This window comes from Somniosus microcephalus, chromosome 21, assembly GCF_052327205.1.
Source record: "Somniosus microcephalus isolate GS21.2 chromosome 21, FLI_Smic_1.0, whole genome shotgun sequence".
NCBI lineage: Eukaryota > Metazoa > Chordata > Chondrichthyes > Squaliformes > Somniosidae > Somniosus > Somniosus microcephalus.
Genome location: NC_141007.1, coordinates 11,571,530 through 11,584,894, shown reverse-complemented (window position 1 = coordinate 11,584,894; position 13,365 = coordinate 11,571,530).

Sequence of the window (13,365 nt, the reverse complement as noted above, 5' to 3'; positions counted from 1 at the left end):
GGAGCGCTGTATAGGCCAGGGGTTAGTGAGCAATGTTATTGTATGGTCACAATGCACTCGATTCAAACCCCGCCTCTCACGTTTTAAATGAGATGATAATCCATTCTACGGGTTACAATCCCCTCTGTTAAAATAGCGGAGAGGGAAGTTTAATATGAGCATATTAAATTAACATCACCCACAGACATTTCCAGACTTATATTCCAAAGACGACTCCTTACACCACAGAAGGAGGCCCTTCAGCCCATCAAGCCTGTCCTTAACTGGAACTATCTGTTTTGCTGCCATTTTCTTGCCCTTTTGATACATTCATAATCAATGATCTGCTCCATCATCCAACCCTGACTGATAATTCCATTCTACATTCATCAGCTTCCTTCTGATCCTAGCCTCTCAGTCTCCCAACCTCCAGTCCTCTCGTAGGGCTAAGGCTGAATCTCTGCATCTTCGTCTCCTTGCCCTTCAATGAGATAAAGGCAATGTTGTTTCTTTCCGCTCATTGGATAGAGTTTCTTCATGTCTCTTGTGTGATTAGCCAACCGTTCCCAGCTCTTCCCTCTGACGTCTCAACTTTTAGTCCTTCCTCTATTGACACTCTTGACCTTACCGCCTCCCATGACCTCTGTTGAGCTTTCCTTCGGTGTGTGTGCCTGAATTGTAGCAGCGTATAAATGGGTTGGGCTAGTGGGGCCTCACAATGAAGAGAGATTACTTAACTTTCCACTGACCTGCCCAAGAACAGTTGTTGGTGCTGTGCTTTAATCAAGTCCCATCTGCTAAATTTCTGTCACTAAACCTGCTTCCAAGAAGCTCAATTTTCTTCTTTTGTGCCAAACACTTTTCCCTCAACAGCTCTTCACTCTCTATAAAGTGAGGGTATGGTAGTACAGTGGCTGTTACTGGAGCAGTAATCCAGAGGCCTGGGCTAACGATCCGGAGACATGCATTCAAACCCCACCACGGCAGCTGGGGAATTTAAAATCAGTTAATTAAATAAATCTGGAATAAAAAGCTAGCATCAGTAATGGTGACCCTATAACTACCGGATTCACCAATGTCATGTAGCAAGACCTGAACAACATTCAGGCTTGGGCTGATAAGTGGCAGGTAACATTTGTGCCACAGATGTGCCAGTCAATGACCATCTCCACCAAGCGAGAGTCTAACCACCGCCCCTTGACATTCAACGGTATTACCATCTCTGAATCCTCCACCATCAACATCCTGGGGGTCACCATTAACCAGAAACTTAACTGGACCAGCCGCATAAATACTGTGGTTACAAGAGCAGGTCAGAGGCTGGGTATTCTGCGGCGAGTGTCTCACTTCCTGACTCCCCAAAAACTTTCCACCATCTACAAAGCGCAAGTAAGGAGCGTGATGGAACACTCTCCACTTGCCTGGATGAGTGCAGCTCCAACAACACTCAAGAAGCTCGACACCATCCAGGACAAAGCAGCCCGCCCCCATCCACCACCTTAAACATTCACTCCCTCCACCACCGGCGCACCGTGGCTGCAGTGTGTACCATCTACAAGATGCACTGCAGCAACTCGCCAAGGCTTCTTCGGCAGCACCTCCCAAATCCGCGACCTCTACCTAGAAGGACAAGGGCAGCAGGCGCATGGGAACACCATCCTGACTTGGAAGTATATCACCGATCCTTCTCGTCGCTGGGTCAAAATCCTGGAACTCCCTCCCTAACAACACTGTGGGAGTACCTTCACCACACGGACTGCAGCGGTCCAAGAAGGCGGCTCACCACCATCTTCTCAAGGGCAATTAGGGATGGGCAATAAATGCTGGCTTTGCCAGCGACGCCCACATCCCTTGAATGAGTATTAGAAAAATGGTAGGTGGTACCTTCCCTCACCCTCTTCCCTCACTCCCTACCGTCAACCCCTCTCTCACCACCCCCATCTCTCAACACCTTCCCTCTTTCTGGATTTTTAAAATCAATATTACTCTGAATTTGTCTCTCTTTCCATGTGCTTTTCCTTTACATTACTGGATTGGTATCAGGGCATGCAACTCCTCCTGACAGTGTTGTCTAATAGAAATCACTGACCAGCCAGTGACATTGTTTTAGCCACATTCACTAACTTTAGTAGAAAATGCCTTACACACACACACACTACAGGTAAATGAACTTCACACGTGTATATTTATTTAAACATCTGCCACCATTCAGTGACCAAGGGTGTAAAGCAGCCACAATGATCAAGAACCACTCGCACACTCTGCTTCTCTCCATTTTATCAACAAACGGACAAAAAGGTTAAAGTTCACACGCATACCCTGTGTGAATGAGAGTTGCGATCACAGGCACAATGATGGTGTCTATTACTCATGTTTTATTTACTAATCAGAAATGCAATTAGCCACAAGTGGCTTATGTAGTGGACAAGACTGATCTAACTCAGTTGTTCTCAGTACCTCAAAACTGTGGAACTCCCACACCCGTCAGTCTTCGATTCCTCCTGCAACCTTTGGACCTTTAAACCTCAAGCTTGGTGTCACTTCATCGTACTAACTCATCTCTTTTACTCTTTTCTACCATGGTGGTGTCCTGCCAGGAGTCTTGGAGTTCTCAGAAGAAAATCTGTCATTTTATGATCTTTTCCCTCAATTTGTCCTTTAAAGATAAAAAAGACTTGTACTTATATAGCACCTTGTCAATCTCAAAAATCATCTCAAGCAATTTGCAGACAATGAAATATTTTGAATTGCAGTGGCTGTTGTAATAAAGGCGAACGTGGCAGCCAATTTACACACAGAAAGGTCCCACAAGCAGCAAATGCGACGAATGACCAGATAATGTGTGTTGGGTGGTGTTGGTCGAGGGAGAACTCTCTGCCCTCCCTGGCATCAAGAAGCAAAGTGACAAGTACAAACTCCGACCCACCAATAAGATTGTCCTGAAGAGGTGGTGATGGGCCTTCTTGAACCGCAGGCGTCTGTGTGGTGAAGGAGCTCCCACAGTGCTTGGTCCGTCTGATTTTTTATTCTTGTTATACTTTGTAGTAGTTTGATACAATTGAGGAGCTTGCTTGGCCACTTCAGAAGGCAGTTAAGAGTCAACCACATAGGTGTGGGACTGGAGTTACCTACAGGCCAGTCCATTTAAGGAAGGCAGGTTCCCTTCCCTGAAGGACATTAGTGAAACCAGTTGGGTTTTTACAACAATCCGACAGCCTTTACTGAGAACAGCTTTTTATTTCTAGATTCTTTCAACTGAATTTAACTTCTCAAACTGCCATGGTGGGATTTAAACATTCTCTGGATTACTTGTCCAGGCCTCTAGACTAGTAGTCAATGGGGGTTTTCCAAGCCCTAGGGAGAGAGCAGAGGACAGGGTCTGGGTGTGCATGTGCGTTGCCTCCCTGGTGCCAGGGTAAAGGATGACACAGAACGGGTGCAGAACATTCTACGGAGGGGAAGGGAAACGGCGAGAAGTCATGGTCCATGTTGGAACCAATGACATAGGTAGGAAAAGGATTGAGCTCCTACAGTCAGAGTTTCAGGAGCTAGGGAGAAAGTTAAAGAGCAGGACCTCAAAAATAGTAATCTCTGGATTACTCCCAGTGCCACGCACTAGTGAGCATAGGAACAGTAGGATAAGATGGGTTAACGCGTGGCTGGAGAAGTAGTGCAGGTGGGAGGGCTTCAGATTCCTGGTGCACTGGGACCTGTTGAAGGTGGACGGATTGCACCTCAACAGGACTGGGACCAATGTCCTCACGGGGAAGTTAACACATGCTGTGGGGGAGGGTTTAAACTAATTTGGCTGGGGGAGGGGCACCATGATGAAGCAATAGAGGGGATACAAGATGCACAGAGGCCTAGGTGAGACAAACAGCATTAGAATAAACAGTAGTTCAAAAATATGAGGGATCAGATGGCGGGGAAATGCAAGGCCGTCTAAAATGGGTTTGGACTGCATGGGCTAGAAATTCATTATAGCCCATTATAGAAAAGTTTGAGAATTAGCGCCAGGCACTAATTCAGACTGTACACAAAAATGATTCTCACATCACAAAGAAATGATTGGCGCACTAAATCAAGTCTTAAAGGCCTAGCTCAGTGGCGTTACACTCAACGGGTACAGTCTAATCTCAACTCATCATTGCCACAGGCTATTCCCAGTACTTAAAGGGGAGGTTCATTGATGCTGCAGTGCCTCATTCTCAGCATTGCTGGCTGTGCAGCTGCCTCAGCAAGGAGAAGCACAAGGGGAAGGGGCCGAAGGACTGAAGCAGGTGGGCTCATGGCAGATCCACCTCAGTCGGGTGGTTAGGGTGATTGAATGTTTCAACAAATGCTACATACCCACCATCTGTACCACAAGATTCACACACTGGCCAAAGCACCACACCCCCAGCACTCACCCACCAACAATCTCTACCTACCAACACTCACACCCACATCTCACGCCTTGCACACAATGACAGCTATTCAACTATGGCAGGCACAAGGGTCATTAGTTATTAGAATATGTGTGATATGTTTATGCATAAATTTATTAATGGAGTTTGCAATATTTTGTGGTCTCTCTCATTTCACCTTTGCACCCAGGAGGACGCTGTGATATGGCATGACACAGGGATGGTATGATGGGCATGTGGTGAGCAAAAGGGAGCTGGGGTTTACGTCATCCTGGTGTGAGGCTGGAGGTCTGTTTGGAGGAGGTGGCAGAGTTCTGTGACCACCACCTTGGTGATGCGGAGCCGTCTAATACACTGCTCCTCGCTTCATTGAAGGTAGGAGAGGTGCTGTCAGAATACCCTCGGAGGGCAAGGCCGCCTGGTGAGAGCCCTGATGTCCCTCCTCATCCCTCTGCGCACCTGTTCCCGTATTTCTGGCTGCCTACGCTCCCTCCACCATAGATCCTGGAGGGCGAGGTGGCGCCAGTACAGCCCCCATTAATATTGCCAAGTGTAGCAGTTTGAATCTTTGAACAATAAATGTAGGCACTTTGCACTTGCCAGAAGACTGCTGATAAAAATGAACCTTGAAATTACTCCTACAAAGTGATCCATTAGCTGAAACTGACAAAAAAACCACTGAAACTAACCTGCCCTGACAGCTGACAGAGTGATTAACATGGATGCCTTTCAATAGCGTCCCTGGAGCCGGCGTCCTGTAGCTGTGCACCGCCACCTTCCTGTCTGATCGAGGCGCAAAGGTAAGTGGCCAGAATGAATTTTGCAGATCAGGCACGCATTGGATGCTCACTGACGTCACGACCTGCCTGGTGTTGAAGTCCCCGGCGGTACCTCGTACCGGCAACGCAACGGGGGCTCCGGATTTGCCGTGCGCCGCTGGATTCGCCACGCTCCGGCACTACTGCATCAACGCCCTGTTACTGCCCTCTGCAGGGACTAACGGGAGGTGATAATCAACCGAATATTTCCCCGCATGTGTTTAAATGCACAGAGCGTGTTAAATAAGGTTGGTGAGCTGCAGGCTTGAGTAGCCACATGGGATTATGATATAGTGGCAATAACAGAGACATGGCTCTAACAAGGAGAGGAATGCGCATTCAATATTCCTAGCTACAATGTATTCAGGAAAGCTAGACAAGAAAAAATAGGAGGGATGGTAGTATTGATCAACGAGATCGTTACAGCACTGGAAAGGGATGATGTGCTTGAGGGGTCAAAGACAGAATCTATTTGGTTAGAATTAAGGAACAATAGAGGAGCTCATAGAATCATAGAAATTTTCAGTACAGAAGGATACCATTCGGCCCATTGTGTCTGTGCTGGCCAAAAAAGAGCTCTCCAACCTAATCCCACTTTCCAGCTCTTGGTCCGTAGCCCTGTAGGTTACGGCACTTCAAGTGCATATCCAAGTACTTTGTAAATGCAATGAGGGTTTCTGCCTCTACCGTCCTTTCAGGCAGTGAGTTCCAGACCCCCACCACCCTCTGGGTGAAAACAGTTCTCCTCAACTCCCCTCTAACCCTTCTACCGATTACTTTAAATCTATGCCCCCTGGTTATTGACCTCTCTGCTAAGGGAAATAGGTCCTTCCTATCCTCTCTATCTCAGCTCCTCAATTTTATACACCTCAATCAAGTCTCCCCTTGAAGGGATATTTACTAGTCCTAGCCCCTTTAGGGCTACCCCGGATCCGGCGTATTTCTCAGATGTTCACTTTCAACTAAAGTTAGAGGTAGCCGAATCCTAAAGATGCTTAATTGGGTCTAAAGGTCCGGACTATCTCTCCCTAAAGGAAAGGAACAACCTGAAAATGTTACCATCCTCCAGATAGCACTTTTAATAAGTTTAGCTAGACTGTAACATTCTGGATATTATGAGGGTCCAGAAAACTCCCCCAGAATTCTGCAACTCCTCACCAAAGAGTGTACAGAGATTGAGTTCATGAGTTTGATACAGAAGTATTATGTGAGACAATTCTAAAAATATAGATTTATTAAAGAACCGACATATAATTTACAGTTGGTGAGACAATCGCAACATTAACAGTTCCAAAAAGAGAAAGCTTTACAATTCTATTAGCAGAGAACCTACTCTCAAATCTTAACTTCGCTACAGTTTTACCGTTCTTAAAGTTTATTCAGGATATCCACCTAAATCAAATACAGTACCTTGATCCCCAAGGTACAAAGAATTGTAGACTTACAGAGCTAGCTCTGAAGCCAAGAATCGCTTTGCCCCTTTAAGCGAGTCTATTATCCCATTTGAGAGTTCAATATTTTTACCCCTTTTCCAGTAGTATTTGCTTTAAGGTTTTCTGCTGATGTAAGCTAATTATCTCTAGTCATTTTTCTGCTGACCCCTGCAGTTCTTAGTCACCTCAGCTGGTAGCACTACAGAACCATGTCTCCTCTCTAGGTGTTCTAAATTTACCATAAAAAATGGCGTAACAGCAGGTGCGCTCTACCCGGTATCATCTTTACGAAGGCAGATGTTTGTTACTTTTATGTGCTCCTTTACGAGGTAAATTAGAACACATTGTACCTGTTAAAGTAACTGTTGTGTTGTTCCTAAATATTCAGACTTCAGGAGCCTTTAACCTTCTGTTTCAATAAGGTTATTGATTCAGTGTCAACAACTTATCTTATCTCAATAGCCAGAATGCTATCACAGCTTTTTCATCGTTAGGTTTCTAGATTTCCAGACCCAGTTTGTCATGTTTTAATAAAGCCAGAATTCTTTCATAGAATGGTGTATTTTTCTGAATCGGTTATTGTTAAATCCGTGTATCTTGATGTTGTGTGTCCTTCAATAACTAGACAAGAGACTGCAGGGAACAATCAACAGGTGTTTACTGGATGAGGGTTACTCTAAAACTAACTGTACAGATCCCTACTCAGGGTTTATATACAGGTGTGGTCACTGCCGGTACTACAGTATACAGGAGCTGTAAAAAGTAGTTCTCCCCTTAAAGGTACATACACTACAATTCCTCCCCTTTTAGATTAACAGTACCATAACATTCATTTAACAAGTAAATATCAACTAACTACAATTAACACTTTTAACATGCAACAATAACTGAAAATAGTCTATTTATAAATTCAGTCTTTGGGGAGGCTTCCTGATCCTTTCTGGATAGCGCCTTTCCTGAATGTCTTGCTCTTGGTGCGGAGGCGATTCTGGCCCCCTGTCGTCGGTTGGTTCATCAGCTTCCGATGCTACTGTTTCTGGGGTAGATGCTACCTGTATGTCGGGTTCATCACCAGGTACGCGAGACATGGGGTTGACTCGTTCCTGTGACTCTAGGATCTGGTCGACATGGCGTCTCACAATGTTCTCCCCAACATCCACTGTGTACATTAGTGGCCCCTGCCGTGTGCATATCGTTCCGGGTTGCCATTTCTCTGATCGGTAGTCGCGGGCCAAGACTGGTTGCCATACATTGAAGCTCCTTGTCGGCTTCTCATGGATGTGCTGGAATTGCTTATTCTCAACATCTCTTCGTACATTTGGTCTGAGCAAATCCAGACGAGATCTCAACCTTCGGTTAAAGAACATCATGGCCGGGGTCTGGTTGGTGACTGCATGTGTCGCATTTCTGTAGGCTAACAGGAAATTGTCCACATTATGCTGCAGTGGAATGTCGTCGTCGCACATGGCCCTTACTGCTATTTTAAAGGTTTGTACGAACCTCTCAGCCAATCCATTTGTGGCGGGATGATACGGGGCTGATGTGTAATGCCTTACCCCATTCCTTTTCATAAATCTTCGAAACTCTTCGGACACAAACTGTGGTCCGTTATCAGAGCAAATCTGCTCTGGCAAGCCGTTCCTGGCAAATATGGTCCATAGGACTGCAATAGTTTTCTCCGTGGTGGTGGAGGACATTTTGATCACCTCAGGCCATTTCGAGTGCGCATCCACGGCTATTAAAAACATTGAGTCCATGAATGGACCAGCAAAATCAATATGCACCCGTTGCCATGGAGATGAGGGCCACTCCCATGGGTGTAGAGGGGCATGTGGTGGTGCATTTTGGACCTTCTGGCATCCTGAGCAGCTCTTTGTCAGGTCCTCGATTTGCTGATCGATTCCCGGCCACCACACATAAGCCCTAGCAAGGCTTTTCATTTTCACCCCTCCCAGATGACCTTCGTGAAGCTCATTGAGCACTCTCTCCCTTAACTTGGGTGGAATTACCACTCAGGATCCATACATCAAGGTCCCCTGGCATACTGACAGCTGTTCTCTTCTGGATGAGAATGCTGGCAACAGTGAGTCGCCATGTGTTGGCCATCCCTTCACCGTCAAGTCATATACCCGAGACAGTGTCGGGTCATTTCGGGTCTCCTTCTCTATATCAGCGTTAGTTACTGGCAAGCGTTCAATTATAGTCGAATAAAATATTTCGACAGGGTCCACTGCTGGTGCCTCCTCTGCAGTAGGCAGTGGCAGGCATGATAGCCCATCAGCGTTTCCATGCTGTTTCGTGCCCTTATATTCGATTTCATATTGGTTCGCCCCTAGAAAAAGGGACCATCTTTGTAGCCGTTGCGCAGTCATCACCGGAACGCCCTTCTTTGGATTAAAGATGGAGACAAGTGGTTGGTGGTCAGTCAGCAAGGTAAACTTCTGCCCATGCAGATAGTGGTTGAACTTTTTCACTCCCCACACTAGGCTGAGGGCCTCCCTGTCAATCTGGGTGTAGTTACGCTCGGCTGAAGTTAGTGACCGAGACGCAAAGGCTACTGGCCTCTCCGAGCCGTCCGGGAATTTGTGCGACAGCACCGCTCCAATGCCATAGGGTGATGCATCACACGCCAACCGAATTGGTAGTGCTGCGTTGAAATGAGCCAACACCTCTTTTGATGTGATCAATTCTTTGCACTTCTGGAAAGCTCGTTTACATTCGTCATTCCACTTCCATGGTACCCCCGTTTGCAGTAGGGTGTTCAGTGGGTGTAGTACTGTAGACAAATTCGGCAAGAACTTATGGTAGTAGTTCACCAGCCCGAGGAACGACCTCAGTTGTGACACATTTTCCGGTGCTGGAGCCTTGACTACTGCCTCAATCTTTTCAGGGGACTTATGTAACCCCTCTTCATCAATAACGTGGCCACAATACGAGATCTGCTTCTGGAAAAACTCGCATTTGTGGCGATTAGCTCGGAGCCCATATTCCTTCAATCTAGTGAGCACCTGCTCCAGGTTGGCGAGGTGATCACTGTCATTTTCGCCCGTGACCAGGATGTCATCCAAATAACACTGGGTCCCTGGAATCCCTTGCAGGACTTGATCCATTGCCCTTTGCCAAATAGCCGGAGCTGATGCTACCCCGAACACCAGCCGGTTGTATTGGTAGAGACCTTTATGAGAGTTGATCGTGAGGTACTGTTTCAAGGCTTCTTCTACCTCCATTTGCAGGTACGCCTGGGCCAGATCAATCTTAGTGAAGCGTTTCCCTCCAGATAGCGAGGCGAAAATATCTTCAATCCGCGGAAGCGGATATTGTACAGTGTGAAGGACTGGGTTCACTGTCACCTTAAAGTCCCCACAGATGTGAACCTTCTTTGGTTCCCCAGGCGTATTACTCAACGACCTCTTCATTACAGGAACGATGGGTGTAGCCCACTCGCTCCAGTCCACTTTGGACAGTACTCCTGAACGTTCCAAACCTTCCAGCTCTGCTTCGACGGCTGGGCAGATCGCATAAGGGACCGGTCTGGCCTTAAAAAACTTTGGGCTTGCATTTTCCTCTATTTTGATTGTCGCTGTTATGCCTTTTAGTGTTCCGAGTCCCTCCTGGAACACTTCTTGTGCGTCAGTTAGCATTTTTGACAGTCGTCCAGGTGTGACGTCATCATCCTTTTTGGTATCTACAGTCAGTGCTTGTATGGAATGCCAATCTAGCTGTATCTTCCGGATCCATTCACGCCCTAGTAGTGGTGGTCCTCCATCTGGCAATACATATAGGTCCATTTTTGGTGTTTCCTTGCCGTTATATATAACGTTCACCCTTATTTTTCCTTTGGGGTAGACTTTTTGCCCCGTGTACATCTTCAAGACAACCTCCGTATCTCTCAAGGGTATATGTGAGAATAGCCGCTTGTAGTCCCTTCGGTTTATGACTGTTAGGGCTGATCCTTTGTCCAATTCCATTTTCACTTGGACTCCGGCTATCTTGAGCGTGACCCAGATAGTTTGGTGATCCTCCGTTTTGATCACATTATGTAGTTTCAGACAACCCAGCTCCTTGCTTCCGGAGTCTGTATCACTCTTCAATTCGTCTGAACTACTCTCCGTCACCTTATGTACTTTCTTGTACTTCTCCTGTGGGGATTTCTTGCTGCTGGTTTTCTTGCTATGTGTCCTACTTTTCCACACTGCCTGCACACTTGGTCCTTGAACCAGCAATCCTTATGGTCATGTGTTGTTCTGCTGCAGCAATAGCACTTCACTGTTCCGTATGGTGTGGAGATGCCGGTGTTGACATTTCATTTGTGCCATATTCTTGCGGTCTCCGTTGTATCTCTGCCGCGCCCCGTACTGCTGATTCGTGTGATACTGCCATGCTGAAAGCCTTGTCCAGCGTAAGATCCTTTTCTGATAGAAGCCGTTTCTGGGTTCCTTCACTTTGAAGCCCACACACAAACTTGTCCCTTAAAGTATCTGCTAGTCCCGTTCCAAACTGGCAGTGTTTCGATAGCTTGCGCAGTTCCGTTAAAAACTCAGCATTACTTTCATCTTTATGCTGGTTCCTTTTGTGAAACTTAAATCTTTCCGCTATCAGCAGCGGTGTGGGGTCTAAGTGGTCCTGTAGTATTGACACTATGTTTTCAAAATCCTTTTCCGCTGGCTTCTCTGGGGTTACTAGGTTTCGCAGTAAGCCATACGTTTTTGCACCCATTGAATTCAACAATACCAGCGCTTTCCTGTCATCTGGCACTTCATTCGCCTTGCAGTACACTTCTATGCGTTCAACATATGTCGTCCAATCTTCGACTTCATTGTCGAACGCTGTGACACTGCCACTCTTCGGCATCCCTGGGTGTGGTTAGACTGGCTCAAAATGGCGTCTCCCGCGCTCTCCCTTCTTCTCCGCTGCGGCTCAAACAAAATGGCGTCTCCCGCGCTCTTCCTTCTTCTCCGCTGCGGCTCAAACAAAATGGCATCTCCTGCGCTCTCCCTTCTTCTCCGCTGCGGCTCAAAATGGCGTCTCCCGCGCTTTCCTTTCTTCCCCGCCGACGCTGCTCGCCCCCTGAACACCGCCTCTCTCTCTCATTGACGCCGCTCGGTCCTGAACAGCGGCTGCGCCCTGTGCGCTCTACCCTCTCTCTCCTCGCGTCGACGCCGCTTGGTCCTGAGCAGCGGCTGCGCCCTGTGCGCTCTACCCTCTCTCGTTTCCCATCGACGCCGCTCGGTCCTGAACACCGGCTGCGCCCCGTGCGCTCTACCCTCTCTCTTCCCCGCTGACGCTGCTCGGCCTTTTCCTGTGCCGTCGGTCGGCTCTAGCCGCCGCTGTGCGGGAAGGGTCTGCGCCGTACCTGTTGCCAGCCCGTTTCGCTGGAGTCTCCGTTGGATGGTCGACGCCCGTGCTTCTGGAATCGGCCTTCTTCTGCAGAGTTGCAGGTAGGTTCGAATCTGCTCGTCGCCAATGTTAAATCCGTGTATCTTGATGTTGTATGTCCTTCAATAACTAGACAAGAGACTGCAGAGAACAATCAACAGGTGTTTACTGGATGAGGGTTACTCTAAAACTAACTGTACAGATCCCGACTCAGGGTTATATACAGGTGTGGTCACTGCCGGTACTACAGTATACAGGAGCTGTAAAAAGTAGTCCTCCCCTTAAAGGTACATACACTACAGTTATATTGCTTATTCCTTCACACCCTCAGCCTCCTCTGTTCTAAAGAAAACAACCCCAGCCTATCCAATTTTTCTTCATAGCTAAAATTCTCCAGTCCTGGCAACATCCTTGTAAATCTCCTCTGTACCCTCTCCAGTGCGATCACATCCTTCCTGTAATGTGGTGACCAGAACTGCACGCAGTATTCTAGCTGTGGCCTAACTAGTGTTTTATACAGTTCAAGCATAACCTCCCTGCTCTTATATTCTACGCCTCGGCTAATAAAGTAAAGTATCCCGTATGCCTTCTTAACCACCTTATCTACCTGTCCTGCTACCTTCAGGGATCTGTGGACATGCACTCCCAGGTCCCTCTGTTCCTTTACACTTCTCAGTATCCTACTATTTATTGTGTATTCCCATGCCTTGTTAGCCCTCCCCAAATGCATTACCTCCAACTTCTCCGGATTGAATTCAACTTGCCACTTTTCTGCCCCCCTGACCAGTCCATTGATATTTCTTGCAGTCTGCAGCTTCCTTCCTCATTATCAACCACACAGCCAGTTTTCCTCTGCAAACGTCTTAATCATGTTTTTTTTATTCGTTTATGGGGATGTGGGTGTCGCTGGCAAGGCCTGCATTTATTGCCCATCCCTAGTTGCCCTTGAGAAGGTGGTGGTGAGCCACCTTCTTGAACCACTGCAGTCCATGTGGTGAAGGTGCTCCCACAGTGCTGTTAGGGAGGGAGTTCCAGGATTTTGACCCAGCGACGATGAAGGATCGGCCATATACTTCTAAGCCAGGATGGTGTGTGACTTGGAGGGGAACTTGGAGGTGGTGGTGTTCCCATGCGCCTGCTGCCCTTGTCCTTCTAGGTGGAAGAGGTCGCGGGTTTGGGAGGTGCTGCTGAAGAAGCCTTGGTGAGTTGCTGCAGTGCATCTTGTAGATGGTACACACTGCAGCCACGGTACGCCGGTGGTGGAGGGAGTGAATGTTTAAGGTGGTGGATGGGGTGCCAATCAAGCGGGCTGCTTTGTCCTGGATGGTGTCGAGCTTCTTGAGTGTTGTTGGA